Consider the following 24643-nt stretch of genomic DNA (forward strand, 5'->3'; position numbering starts at 1 on the left):
GACTGTGCATGATCATCAATAACATTGTATGTATTAGAACATGAGAAAGTATATGTGAGATTTACTTTGTTTTGCAAAAGTAATTCCCTGTATTTATATTGGATCTTTTCTCATAGAGTTCAAATATTATTCAAACTTCCATTATTATGACAACAGCCTTATAGGACGGGTGGGGAAATGAGGACTATCCTAGATGTGTGATCTTCAAAGAAATTTGACAGAGGCTACTTGTCATGACTTTATGAAGAGCCTAATGACTTTATGATTTTAAGAAGAGCCTAATCCAATACGTCATCTACTAGATATTTTCCCTTCATGAGTGTAGGTAAGAATGAAGATGGACAAGAGAACTGAGGGTAGCATATCTGGGCAGTGAACAGATCTCTCCTCAAATCATGCCATCTTGAGAATATTGAACACTTATAGATCCTCAAACTGAACTGTGACAGTCACAAAGAGACAGAAGCTATGGTTAAATATACCCCAGAGTAATGAACAGAATCCAAAACTAACAAATAAACTAATTTATTAACAACTTTGTTAAAAAAGATTTTGTGCCCAGATGGGTGGTGGTACAATGAACAGAGTGAGAATGTGGAGTTAGGAAGAACATCTTCATGAATATAAATTTGATTTCAGACACTTACTAGCAGGAATAGTTAATTGGCACAGTGCATAGACCACCAGGCCTGGAGACAGGAGGATCTGAGTTCAAATCCAGTCTCAGACACTTAATAGCTATATGACCTTGAGCAAGTCACTTAATCTCAAATGCCTAAAAAATGTAAGATTCTTATTACCTATGTGATTCTGGGTGGGTGACAACCTACTGACCTCAGTTTCCTCATTTATAAAATGAGTTGGATAAGGAAATGGCAATCCACAGCAATATATTTGCCAAGAAAATTTCATAAAGAGTTGAACATGACTGAAAATCAATAACAACCAAAGAGACAAAACAATACTGAAGAAAATAATTCTTAAAATTTAGAATTCTACAAGTGGTAAAAGAGGTACCAAATCTCACAGAATAACATAATTTTTTAAAAGTTAGAATTGGCAAGATGGAAGCTAAGGACATCATAAAATATCAAAAAAAAAATAAATCAAAGTCAAAAGACTGACAAAATAGAAGGAAATGTGAAATATCTCATAGGAAAAATAATTGAACAGGAAAATTTATGAGGGAGAGATAATTTAAGAATCAATGGACTATCTGAAAACTATTGACAAAAATTTTTAAATACCTATCCAGATATCTTCAAAATGGAAAGCAAAGTAGGAATTTTAAAAATTACTGATTACCACCTGAAAGGTAATCCCAATATAAAAGTTCCTAGGAAAATATAGCCCAAATCCATAACTCCCATATCAAGGATGAAAAACTACAAGCATCAAGAAAGAATGAAAGAATTCAAGTGATAAGAATTATAGCCAGAATAGTCACATAAGATTTGGCAACTATAATTACTTAGGAGTAGAGGGCTTAAATTATAATATTCCAGAACCAAAGAAATTAGGATTATACTTAAGCAAAACTGATTATAATTCTATGGAGGAAAAAAAAATGATACTTGTGAAATAGAAAGATTTTGAGCACTCTTAAAGGACAGAACAAAGCTAAATGAAAAAAAAATTAACATTTAAACATGAGGTACAGGAGAAGCAGTAACTAGATAAACATGAGTGAGAAATAATAAGGGACTAAAGGGATTAAACTGTTTATAATTTTATAAGAAAAATGATAACTTCAGAACTTTATCACTAACAAAAGTCTGAGAAGGAGTTTATTAAGATAGAAGCCTGAGGTATTAGTCTATGATTATCTCAAAAGAATAGCCATATGAGAAAGGGGGATTTACTAGGAGAGAGGAAAGGAGAGAATGAATGGGGATATTATCTCACAAATAGTATGAAGCATAATTCATTATACAATAGAAGAGAGAATGGAGGGGAAAAGGCAACAGTTGAACCCCATTCCTATCTGAACTTGTTCAAAGAGGAAAGGATATACATATACATAGGTTCAGAGATTCATCTTGCCCAACAGTGACTTATTTGTAAAAGTGGTTAAAAGAAATAGGTGATGGTGGAGGGGAAGAGGAAGAGTAGATTAATGAAAGCAGGAGTTAGAAATAAAATACACTCTTGAGGAGGGCAGAGCAGCAAGAGAATGCTAAATATGAGAATAGAATTAAGATAAATACAAAGTCAGAAGTCATAACTGAATGTGAATGGAATCAAATGCTCAAATTACAAAGGATGGCAGAAAAGATTAGAAACTAAATTTCAGCAATATGTTTTTCTATTAAAAACATCTAAAAGAGAAGGATATATATATATATGATTAAAATAAGAGACTGATGGTAAGCTCTATTATGCTTCAGCTAAAGTTAAAAATAAAAAAAGCAGAAGTTGCAACCAGGATCTCAGATTAGGGAAAATGGACCAATTAAAAGACATATATAGGCAAACTATATTTTGACAAATGGTTTAAAAATATTAAATTGATATCAATACCTCATTAAATGGCATAGCATTCAAATTTTTATAGTAAAAGTTAAATGAATATAAAAAGAAACAGTAAAACTATAATAATGGGGAAATTCAATCAATCTCTTGTAGACCTAGATAAATTTAAATAAACAACAAAGAAATTAAAGAGATAATTAGAATTTTAGAAAACATATATGTTAGAACACTAAATAATATTGAATGGGAATAGAAAGTGCTAATCTTTTTTTCTTAGCTGTGCATAATACCTTCAAAAAATGTCACCATGTATTATAGCATAAATACCTTACAAACAAATGCAGAAAAGCACAAAAATTAATTTTTTCTGACCATGATTTAATAATATTACATTTAACTAAGGGCCTTTGAAGCATAGATTAAAATTAATTAGAAAATAAATAATCTAATCATAAAGAAAGAGTGGATCAAATAACAAATCATAGAAACAACAGATATTTTCATTAAAGATAATAATAATAATAATAATAATAATAATAATAATAATGAAACAATATATCATAATTTCTGTGTTGTAAGCCAAAGCAATACTTAGGAAAATTTGTATATTACTTAAGTCACTAAAAGAGAATGAGAACAGAACAAAAAATTGGATATATACCAAAACCCCCACAAAAAACAAACACCCACCAAAAACAAACAAACAAACAGCAAACAACAAAGATAAATTCTAGGAAAAATAAAACACCCCCAATTAAAGTAACAAAATAGGAATCCTGAAAACCAAAAAAGAATTATTAAAATTGTAAGTAAAAAAGAAGTAATAAATAGAACTCAGCTATTTAAAAATGATAAAATAGAGAAACCTTTGGTCAATCTAACTAAAGATAAAGAAAGAAGGAAACCAAATTATCAGTGTCACAAGTGAAAACAGTGAAATCACAACCAAGGGAGATGTAATATAAACAAATATCAGGACCATTTTTGTTCCAATTATATGCCAACAAAACTAATATTATAAATTTAAAATATTTCTAAAAATATGTTTTCTAGATTAACAGGACAGAAAATACAATACTTAAAGAACCTCATCTAACAAAATAAATTGAAAAAGCCATAAGTAAGTTTGTGGATGAATTGTACTAAAACATTTAAAGAACAGTTAATTATAATGTTACATAAATTATTTAAGAAAGCAGGTAAGTGGAAGTTCTTCCACATTACTTTTATTACCTAAACCAGGGATAACCAAAACAGAGAAATAATTTTGTAGCCCAATTTCCCTAATGAATGTTGATGCAAAAAAAAAAAGTAATACTAGCCTTGAAATATCAATAATATGTCACTAATATCATACACTATGATCAGGTTGGATATATACCAGCAATAAAGAAATGAATCAACATTAAAAAAAAACTAACAAGCATATTTGATCGTATCAATAATAATTTTTTAAAAAAATGATATGATTACCTCAATAGATGCAGAAAAATATTTTCACAAAATACATCACTTTTCCCTGTTAAAAACACTACAACACATAGGAATAAACAGAACTTTCCTTAAAATGTGAAGTAATATCTATTTAAAATCAACATCTAACATTATATGTAATGGAGATTAGCCAGAAGTCTTTGCAATAATATCAGAGATGGTGTATTATCACCCAGAATTAGAAATATTTTGCAGCAATAAGAGAAGAAAAATATATTGAAGGAATAAGCATATGTAATGAGGAAACAAAACTATCACTTTTTGCAAATGGTATGCTTATTTAGAGAACCCTAGAGAGTCAACTAAAATGGTTGAAACAATTAGAAATGCCAGCAAAATTGCAGGATAAAACAACATAAATTATCAGCATCTCTGTTTAAAATTACCAGTAAATCTCAGGAGGAAAAGACAGAAAAAGAAATTCTATTTAAAATAACTAGAGATAATATAAAAGATGTGGGATTCTGCCTGCCAAGACACATGTAGAAATTATATGAAAATAATTACAAAACACACTTCACATAAGTAAATACCTAGAGAAATATTAGTTTCTCATGGGTAGGCTAAGTCAATATAATAAAAGTGACAATAATACTTAAATTATATTTGCTTATTTATTCAGGGCCATAACAATCAAACTAGCAAAGAAGTATTTTATTGGGCTGGAAAAATAATAATAAAATTCATCTGGAATAACAAAAGGACAAGAATGTCAAGGGAATCTTTGAAAAAAATATGTGAAGGAGAGGAGCCTAGAATTAACAGGTCTCAAACTATAGTACAATGCTTTAGCCATCAAAACCAGTTTGGTACTGAATAAGAAACAGAGTGGTCAATCAATGGAAAAGATTAAGTCTTAAATATTCAGAAATTAATGAACATAATAAACTATTATTTTATAAATCCAAAGATCACAGCTATTGGGCTTTTTCATAAATACTAATGGTCAAACTGGAAGGTAGTCTGACAAATACTTGATATAGATAAAAACTCATACCATATACCTAGATAAACTCATAATAGATGTATGATTTATACATAAAGAAATTAGAGGAGTATGGAAGAGTACTGTTCATATGACTATTGAAAGTTGTGATAATTTTATATAATCAGAATCATCCACTTTATTTATTTATTTTTAAATTTTATTTATAATTTTTTTGACAGTATATATGCATGAATAATTTTTTATAACATTATCCCTTGTATTCATTTTTCCAAATTATCCCCTTCATCCCTCTACTCCCTTTCCTTGATGACAGGCAATCCCATACATTTTACATGTGTTACAATATAATATGTATACAATATAATATGTGTGTAAATCCCATTTTCTTGTTGCACATTAAGTATTAGATTCCGAAAGTATAAGTAACCTGGGTAGATAGACAGTAGTGCTAACAATTTACATTCACTTCCCAGTGTTCCTTCTCTGGGTGTAGTTGTTTCTGTCCATCATTGATCAACTGGAAGTGAGTTGGATCTTCTTTATGTTTAAGATATCCACTTCCATCAGAATACATCTTCATACAACATTGAAGTGTACAGCGATCTTCTGGTTCTATTCATTTCACACAGCATCAGTTGATGTAAGTCTCTCTAAGCCTCTCTGTATTCCTCCTGCTAGACACTTCTTACAGAGCAATAATATTCTATAACCTTCATATACCATAATTTACCCAACCATTCTCCAATTGATGGACATCCATTCATCTTCCAGTTTCTAGCCACTACGAATAGAGCTGCTACAAACATTTTGGCACATACAGGTCCCTTTCTTCTCCTCAGTATTTCTTTGGGATATAAGCCCAATAGCAGCAATGCTTGATCAAAGGGTATGCACAGTTTAATAACTTTTTGGGCATAGTTCCAAATTGCTCTCCAGAATGGTTGGATTCTTTCACAACTCCACCAACAATGTATTAGTGTCCCAGTTTTCCCACATCCCCTCCAACATTCATCATTATTAGTTCCTGTCATCTTAGCCAATCTGACAGGTGTATAGTGGTATCTCAGAGTTGTCTTAATTTGCATTTCTCTTATCAGTAGTGATTTGGACACTCTTTCATATGAGTGGATATAATTTCAATTTCATCATCTGAGAATTGTCTGTTCAATCCTTTGACCATTTATCAATTGGAGAATGGTTTGATTTCTTATAAATTAGGATCAGTTCTCTATATATTTTGGAAATGAGACCTTTATCAGAACCTTTAACTTTAAAAATATTTTCCCAATTTGTTACTTCCCTTCTAATCTTGTTTGCATTAGTATTGTTTGTACAGAAACTTTTTAGTTTGATGTAATCAAAATCTTTTATTTTGTGATCAATAATGATCTCTAGTTCTCCTTTGGTCATAATTTCCTTCCTCCTCCACAGGTCTGAGAGGTAGACTATTCGCTGTTCCTCTAATCTATTTATGATCTCAGAATCATCCACTTTACCTCCTGTGATCCTTTCTGTCTCTTAAGTCTCACATCTTTCATCATCCATAGGTATGAACAGTACTTTTTTACTGTTCATTATTAATCATTATTATTGAGAGAAATGAAAATTAAAACAACTCAGAGTCATCCCCCCACACCCATCAAATTGACTAAAATGAAAGAAAAAGAAAAATAACATGATAGAAAGGATGTGAAAAAATAGTTATATTTGATAGAGTTGTAAACTTGTCAAAATTCTGTAAAATGATTTTGTATCATGCCTAAAAAACTATTAAACTATACGTACCCTTTGACTCAATGATCCTGCTAGTAATTAAGCACTCCAAAGAGATAGAAGATAGAGAAAAATGATCCATATATACAAAAATATTTAGAGCAGCTCTTTTTATTGTGACAAAGAATTGAAAACTGAAGGGAGTACCTATCAACTGAGAAATGGCTGACCAAGTTACATAAAGAAATGCGATAAGAAATAATGAAGGGGGTATTATCATAAAAACATAGGAAATCCCATATAACTAATGCAAAGTGAAGTGAGCAGAAACAAAATAATTTACACAGTATAATATTACAATGATGATTTAGTAATTTTGATCAATGCTATGGTACATTATAATTCCACCAGTATTCATGATGAAAAATATTATACTACTACAGAGAGAGAATTAACGAACTCAGTGTAGATTGAATCATATATTTTCTCTTTTTTCCCTTTTTCTTACTCTCTCTACTCTTTCTACCTAGGGAATATGACATAGGTAATGTAGAAATTTGTTTTGCATGATTTCATATTTGTAAAGGAGTTTCTATTTTTTTAATGTGTGGAGGCTGAGGCAGGAGGAGGGTGAGAATTTAGAACTGAAACTTGCATAAAATTTATTTTAAAAACCACTAATATATATTATTTCATTTTATCTGCAGAAGAATACTAGTGAAACATACAGGAGAGATATTACTATCTGTAATTTACAGATGAGAAAACTTAGCTTGAAAAGATTAATTGATTTATATGGGATCATTCAATCCAAAATTTTAGTCAGAGCTTTTATCCATTCTATCTCCAAACATAAGCTCTTTCATTTACACCCTACTATCAGATCACATTTATATTGTACACAAATTTATTCATTCATTCATTCATTCATTTACAAACATGTTTTAACTATGTGCTTTATACAATGTATGGTGCACTCTGGAAAAGACTAAGATAAATATAATATTTCTCCTGATTTCAAGGAACTTGAAATCTAGTCCAAACAATGTTTACACAGGATTATAGTAGAAATTAGAATATGGTGAGTAACTACCATGTCATTTAATTCTATATTCAAAAGAATTTATTTGTTTCAATGTAAAACATTTGGATTATAAATTTATCTCATTTGGTTGAAACTCCTAAACTAATATAGCTGAAAACCTCTAAAACCATCTGAATTTAGTTAGCACCAGAAGAAAAGACCAAAGTTCATGCATTTTACAAATAGAAAAAAAAATGACCAAAACAAAAATAATTAGTAAAATAGTCAGCGTATATTACGTATGGATTAGGATCTTATCCTGGAATGAATAATGGATAAAGATTCTTCTCTAGGATTTCCTCAGGATTCTAAAGAGGATATGGAAAACGTCTCTTTCATAAAAAAACTAGAGATATTCCACATGGTACATAGAATAGACACTGCTGAAGAAGGAGTCATAGAACTTGATTATAACTCCAATTTGTCATTTACTACCTGTGTAGTAACTTTTTCAAGTTATTTAATATCTCTGAGCCTCAGTTCCAGTCACATATGAAATGAAGAAGTTAGATTTACGGTTACATAGTGGACAGAGCACTGGTCCTAGAGTCAGGAAGCTCTTAGTTTAAATCCAGCCTTAGATACTAGCAGTATGAACCTGGGCAAGTCCCTTATATAGTGACTCTCAGAGCTTTTGTTCAGCATTCAGAAAGTAGGCTATCCTCCTCCTGCTTCCTCACATCACTTTCCTTTTGATATTGCATTCATTCAACTTTTCCATTTATCAACCCCTTTCTCTACCTCCAAGTCCCTATTATTATCTTGATATAATCAAGTCACTTTATATCTTCTGCCTCAGGTTCATCATCTTTAAAATGAGTTGAAGAAGGAAATGCAAACCATTCTAGTATCTTTGCTAAGAAAACCCCAAATGACATCACATGACCCAAACAACTCAATAACAATGATCTCAAGTGACTGAACTTGGGAACTTGAATTCATGAAGCTTCTGAATCTCTGATTATAGCATCTATCTCATTCACCTGTCTTGATTGCAGAAAGTCATTATCTCTAGTTCTCTGTGTCAGTCTCTGTTTTTCTGAATCTATCTCTTTCTCCCAGAGCTTTTGTTCAGCATTCAGAAAATAGATTATTCTCCTCCTGCTTCCTCCTACCACTTTCCTTTTGAGACTGCATTCATTCAACTTCTCCACTTACCAATCCCTTTCTCTCCCTCCAAGTCCCTATTATCATCTTGACACAATCAATTCATATCTCAGGCAAGCAATCTCATGGGAATTTGAATTCTCTTGGAAACATCAATCAGTCTTTTCTTGGGGCCCAGAGTCTATTATGAATTTCAAATCCTTCCCTTTGGATGTACTTGTACCATAAAAGGTAAATACATACATTTCTAGGAGATTAGATGAGGAAGAGAATGTGTATTTATTATATGAACTTCATTCTCTCCTTTTACCTTCACTATGAAAAAAGAATGCATCTTATTGCATGTGGATGGACATCATTTTATATCTCCCTTTTCATGCACGTTTGCATTAGTGTAACCCATTTTAGTGTGATACCCCCCAGAAGGCAGAAACCCTGTCACTGCTTGATGAATCTCTGTTGGAAATTACCTGTTGAGTACATGACACGATGTTCAATACCCCATTGACACTCAGTAAATATTGATACTTGCACAGAGTATGCCTCATAATGGATGAGATTTGGCAAAAAAATTGATATTTCTCAGTGGGAATTTGATTGGTGGCTGAATAAGGATCTATCTATGCCCTTTTCACTTCTCTTCATTAGAAGCTTCCTCTTCTCTCTTCCTCTTGGCAACAATGGCTCCATTTGGAAATCTCATTGAGGAGTCCATCAGAGAAACTAGCTTAAGATTCTTATGACTTGCAGGTTCCTCTGAAGCACACATTTTTTAATGAGCCAAGTGCCTGCAAATCCTTCCAAGTTGGACAGATTTACTCCTCTAAGGCTCCTGTTAGATCACGTGGTTAAATGCTTCCCCAGTCTTCCCCTGACTTTCCCTTCCCTATTTGGCTTCTGAAGCTACTGAGTGTTGCTTCCTTCCTCCATCTCTTTCCCTCCCCCATGTGGAGTTTCTTCTGAAGATGGATGCAGAGACACTGCAATTATTGGCAGAAGAGAAGAGAAAAGAGAAAGATGAATAAAGAAGGAAAGGGGAAAGGGAGAGGCAGGATGGCTTCCAGGTGGCCAGCTTCTTTTCAGATCTGCATGGTACACTCAAACTCTGCAGGGATGTGTTGTAAACTCAGCAGGGCACCATGTATTAACCTCTGGGAGCTTGTATGGCAACAAGCTGAGCACACAGCCTATGTGTTGACTTCAGCTAACATGAGCTGAAAGTTCCTGGCATTTTCTGTTACCCTCATACAGATAGAATTGTAATAATGTGATTATACTCTTGGAATAGGATGCTACCTGATCTGTATAAAATTATAAAGGAACAATTAACTATTATTCTTGAATTTTTCTTTGTCTCTGGATCTAAACTTTTCTTCTGAAGGTTTCAATGTGTCTAATCTATAGCTGTGGAGGTTTTATATGGAAATATTTATTTTCCAAGGAATATATTCCTTGTCATGTCAAGTTTCTATTTCTATTCAACATGAAATTTGACTGCCTTTCTTGGGAATCAAAACAGGGTTATCTTTATTAAATTTATTTTAATTACCTGAAATTATTTAGGAGGACAGAGATTGCTTTTTTCATTTGACAAATGGTATGCCCCAGGAAACCAGTGGCAAAAATTATAGTACAGAACTCAAAAACCTTAATCTTATCACTGGTTTTGTGGCAGATAGATACACCAAGCAAATTCAGTTCTTTCTCCTTTGCTTTATTTCCTCATGCATAAAAACAGAAATAAAGTGCCACATGAATATTTCCTAGTTTTCCACATATCTCTAGGACAAAAGAGTTGTTTTCTTGAACTCTATGAATCCAGAAAAGGTTATAAGAGCCCAGTCACAAACTTATCTATCTTCACTCTACCTACTTCAAAGAAAGCCTAGATGTACAATGGAAGATTCATTAATTTTGAGTGTTAGGATGACCTCTCTCAGCCAATTAAAGGAGAAAGAATAAGGTTATTTTGGTTTTACATATGGAAGTAGTTTACTATTCCCAAAATTTAACAGGTACATATTTTAATATATAATAAAATAGAAATGCAAATCAGTTCATCTTCTGGATTTAAATATCCCACTGCCAATGTATAAATCATTATTTTTCAAACTGTAGTCCAAAGAGGCCTTGTTGACAGTCATAAACATTTCTCAGGGAGAAAGGAGAGAGGAGAAAAAATGTGAAGTTGTTCCTATAAGGTGAGAAGGTCCAATCTAAAAAAGACATAGCGCACTGAAATGGTTTGTGATAAGGATAAGGCCATAATCATGGATAAAAATACCACAGTGTCGACTTTGCTCACAAACTTATTCATAGTGATGAAAATGTAAATAATTTGCTTTGGGAACCCTGTCTGTTTTGCTGTTAAGTCATTTGCATTCTGTTATATGATTTGCATAGCACTGGGAATTAGAGGTCCAGGAACTCCATTCCCAGAGGCTTCCTCCATCCTCACTCCCCGTTTCCTTTCCTGTATCTACCATTGCTTTTATACAAAAAGGGAGTCAGCACTTTGAGTGTTATGCTTGCATTCTTTAGACATTGCAGTTCTGAATAAGTATTGCTATTTATTATACCTAAATTTAGGATTATTAATTATATCAGTATAAACTTAATTTATATCACCATAAACAGTGATAATAAATGCTGCCAAATGCTAATACTCAGCTCTTGCCAACTGTGCCTATAGTTGATGGTTTCCCTCATCCTAACTTCCCAGAAGCATTAAATTAAAAATGATTCAGTGTTGCAGAATCATTGATCAAATTGGGGCTAGAAGCTCCTGGGGAAATGTACTTGTTTTCTAAAATATTTTGCCTTCTCATTGGATAAGGATTTTTAATGTTTATTTTTGCTCTAACATTTTTCCTCTTCTTCATAAATTCTCCACTTTCATAAGATCATTTCTAAGCTGTATTATTTCTAGAAGATAGTGACCGAGGTGATGAGGGGTCTTTCCAGCTTGCCAGAATCAGATTGATTAAAGAGACTAAGAATGTTGGAGGGATGAAAAGAAACTTGCTTAGGGTGGGGGAGGAGAGAGAGAATCACATAGGACAGTTATCCTTACATTTGGAGCACTGTCACTGGGAAGAATTAAAGTTCTTCTGTATATTCTCAGAGGGCAGAGCTAATAGTAAGCTCTACTAAATAGAGTGCAAAGAAGCATTTTGAGGATAGGACCAGTCTTTGAATCCTTAGTATCTAGCCATGATAGTTTGCACATGGTGCTCATTTAGTACTTGTTTTATATGAATTTTGACTAGATGTTTCAGAGAGGCAGATTTTGGAGAGCCATAAGAACACATTTCTTGGGATTGTCGGGATTTGGGATTGTTCTGAAGTGGAAAGAGTCATCTTCTGTGGTCCTGAGTCTCCCGGTACTGGTGGTCTTATTGAAGATGATATAGTGATGTGGTTAGTGTATGGGTCCAGATAGAGAGACATGAATTCAGTTCAGTAATGAGTTTAACTAGACAGTCTCCCAGAGTCTTCAATATCAGATTCTGAGTCCTATAATAGGTGATAGAGTAATATATACCTGAATGTCTGTTCTGATTTTCAGAGACATCTTTTTCTGATTTCTCTTTTGATTTCACTCTCTTGACTGTCCTGCTTCTTCATTTCTTAATATTTCTCTAAACATGCAATGAAACTCATTACTCTATAAAGCCCTTAGCTATACCTCATATTTTGTCACAATGGAGATCACATTGATTCCATTAACACATCTTTCTCCTTACTACACAAGAAAATGATATTCTGCAGGATCAGCCTTGTAAAAGGATACTGGTGCCATAACTGTTTTTCTTTACCTTTCTCTTTCCTTTTTAAAATATATTAGAGAGTCAGTGTGTTATAGTTAAAAGAACATTGAACTCAGAATCAGGAGAGACCTAGATCCAAATTCTTCCTATTATACTCATTGCTTGTATAACCTTGGAAAGATACTTGAACTCTGATTTTCTTCATCTCTACAATGGAGTTAATAATGCCTGGAGTACCAGTTTTTGCAGGATTGTTGTGAGGATTACATTCAAATCTTCTGTAAATTTTAAAGCTCTAAAGAGATGTCAGCTATTATTGTAACATTTATTTAGTCCTCATTTCTGCTAGTTCTTTAATTTGTCATGATCTAATTGTAGTTACTTTGGAACAAGATGCTCAGAACTTTACAAAACGACTGCCTGTTCAGTGAAATTATAATAGAGCTGGCATATCTCCATACAATATCTCCATACAATACATCTTGTATTAAGATGTCCATTCAAATGGGTGTAATAGGAAAGGGTATATTACCACATAGGGGTCATTGTGGTAGTAGCTCTGGCTTAAAAATCTAAGTTTTTTTCTCTTGAGGCTTGATTTTTGAATCCCAATTCAGCTTCTTAATACATGGGAAATCTAGGAAATGTCTCTCAAACTTTTTAAAACCTTGTTTTGTCCATTTTAAAAATAGGTATGTGTGTCAGACTAGGTTATCTCTAAGATACTTTTCCATTCTATGATCTGTGAGACTTTCCCCTTGTCTCCTTTGACCAACTTTCAAAGTTAGTTTGTCTGACAAGAAATGAAAGTTCCCTCTATAGGAAAGATGATAGGACTTCCTGAGGTGGAAATTTGATTAAACTTTGTATTGTTATTTTACAAATACCATCTAGTTACAAAAGTAGAGAGATGGTAAGGTATGGATACATGAAATGAACAGTTATATACATTCAGCTTCTTTTTTTTTCTTTCTGTCTTTTATTCTACTCAATAACTCAAACCATTTGAACCATTGGAAAACAGATATGGAACAAATCAATTGATCAAGCAAAGAAAACAATTCTTATCCAATCCCAGGGGTATTTTGTTAATGCTTCTATCAGAATTTTCCAGTGAAATGGGACTTGTGTGCTAGACTTCATGTTAATCATGAAACCCTTTGTTGGTCACCTATGGACTCTTTTTTTATAGCCAACAATTGATCATGATGGTAGACATGAGGCTTCTCACTGCTCTAAGTTCCTAGGAAAGAGTTATCCCTTTGGATCCAAGAGAAATTGCAAGTGATAAGGGATGTTTGCAAATCTGGCTCAGTCAAATGATATCCTTTTCTCAGTGTGTCACTGTATCAGGTTAGGATTCATAAGTCTGGGCACTAAATGGTAGAACATAAACCTTGGCTGCTCTGTAGCAACTTCCCTGTCCTAGCTTTCATGTTACTTTTTACTTTTGTTATTTATTTCTCAGAGTTCTTTTGCCCTCTTGAATTATTATCTTTATTCTTTCATTGCCTGAGTTCCTTCTTTGCAAATATGCTCTCATACATCTTCACTTCTCAAGAAAACACTTTCTTTTCTATTTATGGCTTCTTCTGACTCCCTACTTTCTCCTCCTCCCCCCGGGCTCAATAATGGCCAAGAAGATAAATAAGAAACATAACTCTTTTCAGCTATTATTGTTTTTTTTTTAACTTTGCACAGTAATGTATATATATATATGTATATTATAATAACAGGAAAACAAATCTTATTACTAAAGTAATTACAATAAATTAAAAAAAAACAAGAGTAGAACTAAAGGAAGGGGATGTCAGGGGAGTTATTTTAGCACGATTTTAAAATTTTAATTTACTTGAGCTGTTTTCTGCTACTCTATTGATACATAGTTAGGAAGTTATGACTAATTAGATGATAATTGTTATTACTCTTTGAATATTCATTGCTCCAAGTTGCTTTCTAATTCAGGCTCTTTATGACAGAATTTCATCCACTGTTATTATTTGGGAAATCCCTTTCTTGTTAGGACTGTTTTGGAATATAAAATAACATGATATAATCCTAAATCCAAGAAACAATCATTAAGTGACATTTCTATGTCTTTACCTATTCCATTATTACCTATTCCATTATTGGAATTCATCTTGCCATTTTGACAATCTCACCTATTTTGTGCTTAACAATCTTTAGAATCAAAAGGTTTTTACTTTTATGAAACCAGTATCTCTGTGAATTGATATTTCAGTCTAATTGTTCTTTTATTACAACTGATAGAAATGGGGAGTAGATATATATCTTGTTTCTGTCATCTTTGCCAATCTGAAAGTGTGAGGTGGTAACTCAGAGTTGTTTTAATTTGCATTTCTCTAATCAATGGTGTTTTAAAGTATTTTTAATATAATTATAAATGGCTTTAATTTTGTTATCTGAAAATTGTCTATTCATATTCTTTAACCATTTATCAAATGGGGAATGACTTGTATTCTTATTTTATTTTATTTATTTATTTGTGTGTGTGTGTAAATACCATTTTCTTGTTGCACAATAAGCATTAGATTCCGAAGGTACATGTAACCTGGGCAGACAGATATTAGTGTTAACAATTTACATTCATTTCCCAGTGTTTCTTCTCTGGGTGTAGCTACCTCTGTCCATCATTAATCAACTGGAAGTGAGTTGACTCTTCTTTATGTTGAAGATTTCCACTTCAATCAGAATACATCCTCATACAGTATTGTTGTTGAAGTGTACAGCGATCTTCTGGGTCTGTTCTTTTCACTCAGCATCAGTTGATTTAAATCTCTCCAGGCCTCTCTGTATTCCTCCTGCTGGTCATTTCTTACACAGCAATAATATTCCATAACCTTCATATACCATAATTTACCCAACCATTCTCCAACTGATGGACATCCATTCATCTTCCAGTTTCTAGCTACAACAAAAAGAGCTGCCACAAACATTTTGGCACATATATGTCTCTTTCCGCTCTTTAGTATTTCTTTGGGATATAAGCCCAGTAGTAGCACTGCTGGGTCAAAGGGTATGCACAGTTTGATAACTTTTTGGGCATAGTTCCAAATTGCTCTCCAGAATGGCTGAATTCTTTCACAACTCCACCAGCAATGTATTAGTGTCCCAGTTTTCCCACATCCTCTCCAACATTCATCATTATTTGTTCCTGTCATCTTAGCTAATCTGACAGGTGTGTAGTGGTATCTCAGAGTTGTCTTAATTTGCATTTCTCTAATCAGTAGTGATTTGGAACAATCTTTCATGTGAGTGGATATAGTTTCAATTTCTTCATCTGAGAATTGTCTGTTCATATCCTTTGACCATTTATCAATTGGAGAATGGTTTGGTTTCTTATAAATTAGGGTCAGTTCTCTATATATTTTGGAAATGAGACCTTTGTCAGAGCCTTTGCTTTTAAAAATATTTTCCCAGTTTGTTACTTCCCTTCTAATCTTGTTTGCATTAGTATTATTTGTACAGAAACTTTTTAGTTTGATGTAATCAAAATCTTCTATTTTGTGATCAATAATGATCTCTAGTTCTCCTCTGGTCATAAATTCCTTCCTCCTCCATAGGTCTGAGAGGTAGATTATCCTCTGTTCCTCTAATCTATTTATTATCTCCCTCTTTATGCCTAAATCATGTACCCATTTTGATCTTATCTTGGTATATGGTGTTAAGTGTGGATCCATATCTAATTTCTGCCATACTAATTTCCAGTTTTCCCAACAGTTTTTTCCGAATAATGAATTTTTATCCCTAATGTTGGAATCTTTGGGTTTGCCAAAGATTAGATTGCTATAGATGTACCCTTTTTTGTCCTTTGTATCTAATCTGTTCCACTGATCTACCGGTCTATTTCTTAGCTAATACCAAATGGTTTTGGTGACTGCTGCTATATAATATAGCTTTAGATCAGGTACACTTAGACCACCTTCCTCCGAGTTTTTTTTCATTAGATCCCTTGCAATTCTCGACCTTTTATTCTTCCATATGAATTTTGTTGTTATTTTTTCTAGGTCATTGAAATAGTTTCTTGGGAGTCTGATTGGTATAGCACTAAATAAATAGATTAGTTTGGGGAGTATTGTCATCTTCATTATATTCGCTCGGCCTATCTAAGAGCACTGAATGTCTTTCCAATTATTTAAATCTGACTTTATTTTTGTGGAAAGTGTTTTGTAATTTTTCTCATATAATTCCTGACTTTTCTTTGGTAGATGGATTCCCAAATACTTTATACTCTCAACATTTGTTTGGAATGGAATTTCTCTTTGTATCTCTTGCTGTTGCATTTTGTTAGTGATATATAAAAATGCTGAGGATTTATGTGGATTTATTTTGTATCCTGCCACTTTGCTGAAATTTTGAATTATTTCTAGTAGCTTTTTAGCAGAGTCTTTGGGGTTCTCTAGACTTGTATTCTTATAAATTTGACACAGTTCTTTAAATATTTTAGAAATGAGGACTTTGTCAGAAATATTGGCTGTAAAATTTTTTCCCCAGCTCTGTACTTGCCTTTTAATTTTGTTTCTATTGGTTTTGTTTGGGCAAACCCTTTTTAATTTAATGTAATCAAAGTTGTCCATTTTGCTTTTCCTAATATTCTCTAGTTCGTCTTTGGTCATAAATTTCTTTGATTGCTAAATCTAATGGCTTTTCTCAGTCCTCGTGCTTCTTAGCCTTTTTAAATTCTTTGACACTATTGGTGACCCTCTTTCTTATCCATACTTTGTCCACACTAGATTTTTATAAAAAGGTTTTTCTTGGCTCTTTTGCTCTCTGTCTGATTACTTTTCTTTTGAGTCCTTTGATGAATCTTGTTGTGGGTCATATATGCTAAGCAATCTCCCCAGTGGAAACAGTTCAACTCCACCCACCATCCATTTAGCTGTCAAATTGATCTAAAAAGTAGGTGTGATTATGTCATCCCCCAATCATTGAGTTTCATTAACTTCTTCTTAATTCTAAGATCCAATATAATTTTTTTCTTTAGCTTTTAGAACTCTTTATAACCTTCTCCCTTCCAATCTTTCCATTTTTATAGTTTATTCTCCCCAAACACACTCTACAATTGAGATATATTGGACTTTTTACAATTCTTCTCAAAACTCTTATCTCTTGTCTTTTTACCTTTTTTTAAGGTTATTCCTCAAGTCTGGAATGCTTTCCCACTTCATCTTTTACTCCTAGTGCCCTTCAAGATTTAGCCAGTGCTCTCAAATAGCTTACAATCTAAATAGGCAGACAACACATAAATAAATTTATACAAATCTAGATTTACATAGGATAAGTAGGAATTAGTTGTTGGGAAAGGCTTCCTGTATAAATTGATATTTTAATTGTGACTTAAAGAAACAAGAGTGGTCATAGTCGGAGTAAATAAGGGAGAACATTCCAGGCATGAAGGATACCCAAAGAAATCAAAGAGATCCACAGTAACAGAAACACTTCAAAATCCTCTTAGCAAGTCAATGCTTGATTTCCTTTCCAAGTGAAGAAATATGGCAGCCAATAGGTTGGAGAACATATTCATTTAAAAAAAAATTTGGATGAGCAACATAATCGTATTAAACTGTAAAAATCATTTACATAGAAAGCAATCTTGCAGAAAGCTAGTTATATGATTCCATTTCACACCATTCCCAGAGCCTTCACAAATTAAATTTGAAGAATTAATTTGAAGTTAACAAAATACTTTAAATCTATTTCATTGGAACTGTCATCTATGCATATGTTTCTTAAACCTTGTTTGTGTAAAATTGAATCTTTTAAACACATATTGCTATATGTTTGTTTCTATTAAATATCATTTTATGACACTTATATTACCATTCTTGAATGTTTAATCTTTTGTCCCCTGATTTGGTCGCTTAATGTTCTAGTTAAACCCATGTCTCTGTGTGGATTCAAAATAATTTGGTACATATAGAGATATTTGAATTAGGAACTCAATTTTAAAAGAGACGCATGACACTTCACTTTCTATGGCTTCCCAAGGTCTACTTAATCCAGGGGAAATCATCCAACAAATAGTTTCATCTGTGAGGAAATTCTAAAACGAGAGACTGAGTCCCTTGTATATAAACCCATCTAGAGTTTTGTTATCAGAACAACTATGTCTGGACCCCAATCATACCTGTGGAGGAAGCTTTTGATTGCCTTACATCAAGTATGCTATATTGGTAATTCATCTATATCCTTAACAAAATGGCCCTCTCAGTCTACCACATTCCCTTATTTCCAACTTCATATCATATAGAAATAGGCTAAGTATACCTCCAATGTTACTGATAAAAATATTAAAGAGAAGATAGCCAAGGATTGAGAACTATGTAACTCAATTAGGGCTTATTCCCTATATGTTGACATCAATTCATTAATCATCACTATCCCTTATTCAGTTTTGAATTTGCATAATAGTATTATTTCCCAATCCACAAGAATATGCCTTATTGAAATCCATATATTCCATGTATGAAATACATACATATATATATATATATTTATTTATACAGAGAAAGAGAGCTAGCATTCCCATCATTTACAAGTTTAGTAAACTTTATATGACCATGACTTGTTTTCTTGATGATCCCATGATGGTTCATGGTGCTCACCATTTCCTTTTATAACTGTCTATAAACTCTTAATTTAATTGTATTTTCTAGAATTAGAATAGAAATAGAAACCAAGCTCATTAGGATATAGTGTCTCCCAGAAGTAAAGCTTTTAAAATAATGACTCTTCTTCACTTTTTTCTTCCAAAAGAATGTTCCAGAAGACATTAACAACTGACCCATCTGCCCACTTTTTCCCTCCTTCCCTATAAAATCTTTATGAGAATGACCTGAATATGCATCAAAAGTTCAGTTAGTGTTCCATAAATCATTATTATAGTTATGCATACATTTCATGATTACATAGCTTATTGAGAGATATATACACCATCCCCAAATGTTTGTTTTTATTATTAAAAAGAATCTTACTCATTAAAACAAATCTGACCTTACAGGATCTCTTCAAATATGGCATTTCCCATGCACGCATTAAAATTATACAAGACTGTAAGACAGCTGTGATCATGAAGATATCTTTGTTTAAAAATCTGCTGAGTATTAACATCAAATGATATATAAAACATGGAGACATATGTTCACTTAAGGTGTTTGCCAGTGTCATAACAGATGTCCTAGGTGATATCCAAACAACAACAACAAAAATTTCCTTATTGATGATAACAATTTCTATTTGTTCCTTTTGGAAAAATGACATTATATTAATTGAATCAACTACTGGAACACTGCAAAGTCTCCTCTGTAAAATCCATAGTAATGCAAGAGTTATACAATAACCTAAGTGGTTAGAGAAACCAAGTCTATGAAAAATCCAAATTTCTAAAAAGTGTGACATGCAGATGAACAGTGGGATAGATCCACATATGGGGAAGAAGTAGTAGGGGTGATTTGCCTTTGGGAATTTCAACAGTGCTTTCAGTGATTCCCAAGTCACACACACACACACACACACACACACACACACACACACACACACACACACGCATGCACGCACACACACACGCACACACACACACACACACACACACACACACACACACACACACACTAGATGCGAGTATTTACTTAATGACTTCCTTAATGGAAAATTTATAACAAGGACTAAATTACAAATGTTGAGAAGACATATAGTGGGAAGAGTAACCACAATAATGAAAGCCACAGATACATGTGTATATAAAAGTAAATTTGTAATTGATTGAATCAATGGACCTAAACAGCAGTCATTGATGGTTCTAGAACTATTTGGAATGACATCTTTAATGGAATTTCTGGGGGGATTTCTATTTGATCTAGTGCTTTTTAAGTTTTTGTTTTTTTAAATCACAAACAGATTAAGATGATTTGTATCAAATTTGCACAAGACTCAAAAGTTAGGTATAAGAAGTAATATAATGAATGGCAAAGTTAGAATCCAAAATTATAATTACAAACTAAGGCACTGGGCTAAATTTAATAATATGATATATAATTGTACTTAAATATATTTTAATGGGTAGGTCCTTAGGGCTATATAAAACCATGTGATAGGGTTTAAAAAATCAACTTCCCAAGGGCAGGATGAAGGAGGTAAAATTACATATGTTTACCTAAAAAGGATCTTTCATCTTTAGTGAACTGCAAGCTGAATATGAGTGAACTATGAAGCTAAAAATATTTGGTATTATATATATTAAAATTAATTTGGAATTATTTTTATTAAAAGCTTTTACTGAAATTGTGAACATGAGATTGTCTTTGGATTTTTCTGCCACAAATTTGCACATGCTTTACATCTGTGCTTATTTGCCTCTAGGATCCACTATGTTTTTCTCACCCTGTCACATTGACAATAGGAGAACGAAAAAAGATTGGTTTTTCAAATGAGATTCTTAAGGGTAATAAAACCTGATTATCAGTTGTTTGCATTGGCACCTGTAGTCATAGATCCTGTGTGTTTGAAAATGAATTGTAAGAAATTAAGTTGAAAATATGTTCTTAACCCCAGTGAAGCAGAAGAGGTTGGGTGATAGAAAGTCATCACATGGTTTAGTTGTAAACCATCCGTTTTGTTTTGTTTTATCTTTTTTTTTCCCTAGAAGGTTGGAAATTCAGAATAACTTCTTCACTATCCCGAGTGATATATATAATAGAAAGAACAATGGACTTTGAATGAGAAGATTTGGGTTTTTAGTCAGCTCTACAATTAATTTTTTTGAGTGACTTAGGAAAGCAAGTTTATTTCTTTGAACCCTATGTCCCTTATCTTTAAAAACTGTACAATAATATTTTTACTCTCTAATTCACAATTATTTTTTAAGAAATAATTTTAAAAATTGAGCAAAATGAACTATTAATATCAGTATTATAATGCTTATATTTTCATAAAGAGCTTCAGAAGAATCTATTTTACTACTCCAGATTTATTTCAAAATTCAGTACACACCAAGTTAATTTATATTCATTGTGTAGATGATTTCATTGATGTTTGAAGCATTGACAATTGTGACATTAACATGATGGAATAAATTATATCATGGACAGAATCAAATAAGTTTAATTGAATTCTGTATTTAATTTTTTAGTAAAAAAAAGAATGATTTAAGAGCCCAGGCTATGTTTCATATTATCAGAAGCAAAGAGTTCTAATATACTGCATTCTTTAAACCTTGTTTGATTTGGCTGGTCCATTTTCCAGAAGAACATACACATTGCTGCATGCCATCTGGTATAGCAACTCTAGAAATTGTGACAGTGAGACTCTTTTAAATAGCAATCAGGGCCATTGTAGTTCATTTTATATAATGTGGGAAATATTTTCAGACATAAATAATCATCTCATCATTAATTTAGTCATCCTCACATGGACACTGTTGGGTGCTCTAAATCAGTGCACTTTAACAATAGAGAAACTTGGATTTGGGTCAAGATGAATGTAGCTCAATAAGTCTCCTCTGAAAAATGCTCTACTCTATTGGGTCAGGTCAATACCCTCTTTTGAGATTTTCTGGGACAAATTTCCCAACCATTTTTTGTTATTTGGATTCTTCCCCAGAAGTGGGACGTGTGGGTTGCAGAATTGTGACAGTTTAATCAAATGCAGGATTATCTTTCATAATGATGATAAAGCCACCATTATGTTGGCTTCCCATATCTCCTTGATTTTGAATCAGAGAATTGTGGATAGTTGCTCAGAACCATGTGATCCAGTAGTTCTTAACTTTCTTGTTTCCTTAGGGCAAACTACATATAATGAAAGTTTTGTCCTTAGGGCAAATAGAAGTACTCCAAAATTTACCTTTTTGACATATCATGCTGCATATGAATCAAATTCATTTTTAACTCCATATCTTTTAAGTTATGAGATTATTCTAGACACTTATAAAAATTAATATATTTTTATTCATCTAAAGTGTCCTAGAATCAGTAATGGACACTAGAACAATGAGATAATAGCTCTAGAAAACTTTTAAAAGTATTCCTGAAAATAGAGTCTCTTGATGGATAAGAAAACTTTCTTAGACTTCTAGACTAATTTTGATGTGCAAACATGTCCATTCTAATCTGCTTTGCATTATAAACTAAGCTTTTGCCTCTGAAGCTACTAGACTGACTGCTCTTAGTTTATTGATAGATTCAGTTAAGCAAAAAGAATTCCACATTTACTATTCTGATAACATTGGGTTGCTAGTTTAATTAAACAAACAGCCAATTCAGGAAAGCAATTCACTTGATCAACTTTTCTTTTCTTCCATGAATAGACTGAAATAACTAAATCAACTGGTTTTGAGCTGATATATAAGCACAGCTTAAAGATGAAGTACAAAAGAAAAAAGAACAGAATTCACAGAATGAAGCTACAGTCTTCATATGTAAAATTTTTGGGTCAAATGTGCTAATCACCATGATAATTTCCAAAGCTAAAAATTTGCATTAAGAAATAAAAATGGGTGTCCATGAACTGGAAAATGTCAGAAATTTTTTGATATACTAATGCAATGAATTGTCTTGCCATAAAAAAGAGTAATATGCTCAGTAGCAAGAGATTAAAAAGAAATTCTGTTTAAAGTAACCATAGACAAAATAAAATATTTGGGTGTCTACCTGCCAAGATCTCATGCAAATAAAGTCAGATCTAAACAACTGAAAATATCTAATTGCTGATAAGTAGATTGAGCTAATATAATAAATATGTCATTTTTACCTAAATTGGTATGCTTCTTCAGTGCCATATTAATCAAACTGCCAAAAATTATTTTATAGCTGTAGAAAAAAAATAACAAAAATGATCAAGAAGAATAAGATAACAAGAATATTAGGAGAATTAATGAAAAAAAATTACAAAGACCAGACCTAAAACTATATTATAAAGCAGCAGTCATGAAACAATTTGGTACTGGTTAAGAAAGAGAATGGGTGACCAGCGGAACAGGTTAGAAAAACATGATACAATGATTAATGACTATAGTAATCTATAGCATTTGACAAACCTCAAAACTCTTAGTGGGAAAACTGGAAAGTACTAAGTCAGAAAGTTGGCATAGAACTACATGTCACACCCCATACCAAATAAATGTCAAAATGGGTACATGATTTGGGCATCAAGAGTGGTACCATAAGCAAATTAGGAGAACAAGGGATAGTTTACTTATCAGATCTTGAGATAAGGGAGGAATTTATGAACAAAGAAGAACTAAAGAACATTATGAAAGGCACAAAGGACAACTTAGATTACATTAAATTAAAAGGGTTTTGCCCAAACAAAGCCAACAGAAACAAGATTAAGAGAGAAGTACAAAGCTGGGAAAAAAAATCTTTGCAGTCAGTTTCTGATAAAGGTCTCATTTCTAAAATATATAAAAACTGTGTCAAATTTATAAGAATACAAGTCATTCTCTAGTTGATAAATGGTCATATCATTTCAGATGGTGAAGTTAAAGCCATCTTTAGTCAAAAGAAAAAGTGCTCTAAATCACTGTTGATTAGAGAAAAGCAAATTAAATTAATTCTGAGTTAACATTTCATATCTCTCAGATTGATTAAGATGACAGGAAAAGATAAAGAGGATGTGGGAAAACTGGAACACTACTGGATTGTTTGTGAAGTTCTAAAATGACCCTACCATTCTGGAGAGCAATTTGGAACTATGCTCAATGGACTAAAAAACTGTGCCTACCCTTTAATCCATCACTGTCTTTGCTGGGTCTGTATCTCAAGGAAATCACAAAAGAGAGAAATGGATCTACATGTGCAAAAATGTTTGTAGCAGTTCTTTTTGTGATAACAATGAATTGGAAAATAAATAGATTATCATCAATTAGGGAATGACTGAATAAGTTGTAGTATATGAAACTAATAAACTATCACTGTTCTATAAAAAATGAAGAATAAGTTGAATTTAGAAGAGTCTGGAAAAATTAATATGAACTATTGTTGAGTGAAACAAGCAGAATCAGGAATACATTGTGCACAGTAATAGCAAGGTTGTGTG

The 24643-nt window shown here is 32.5% G+C and overlaps 1 protein-coding gene across 1 annotated transcript in view; it reads left to right on the forward strand.

Moving 5' to 3' along the window:
• AGBL1 (AGBL carboxypeptidase 1) overlaps positions 1-24643 on the forward strand; it is a 1143822-nt gene that overhangs the window by 374864 nt on the left and 744315 nt on the right. The gene's annotated exons all lie outside the window — the stretch shown is intronic.

This window comes from Sminthopsis crassicaudata, chromosome 2 (genome assembly GCF_048593235.1).
Source record: "Sminthopsis crassicaudata isolate SCR6 chromosome 2, ASM4859323v1, whole genome shotgun sequence".
Classification (NCBI taxonomy): Eukaryota; Metazoa; Chordata; class Mammalia; order Dasyuromorphia; family Dasyuridae; genus Sminthopsis; species Sminthopsis crassicaudata.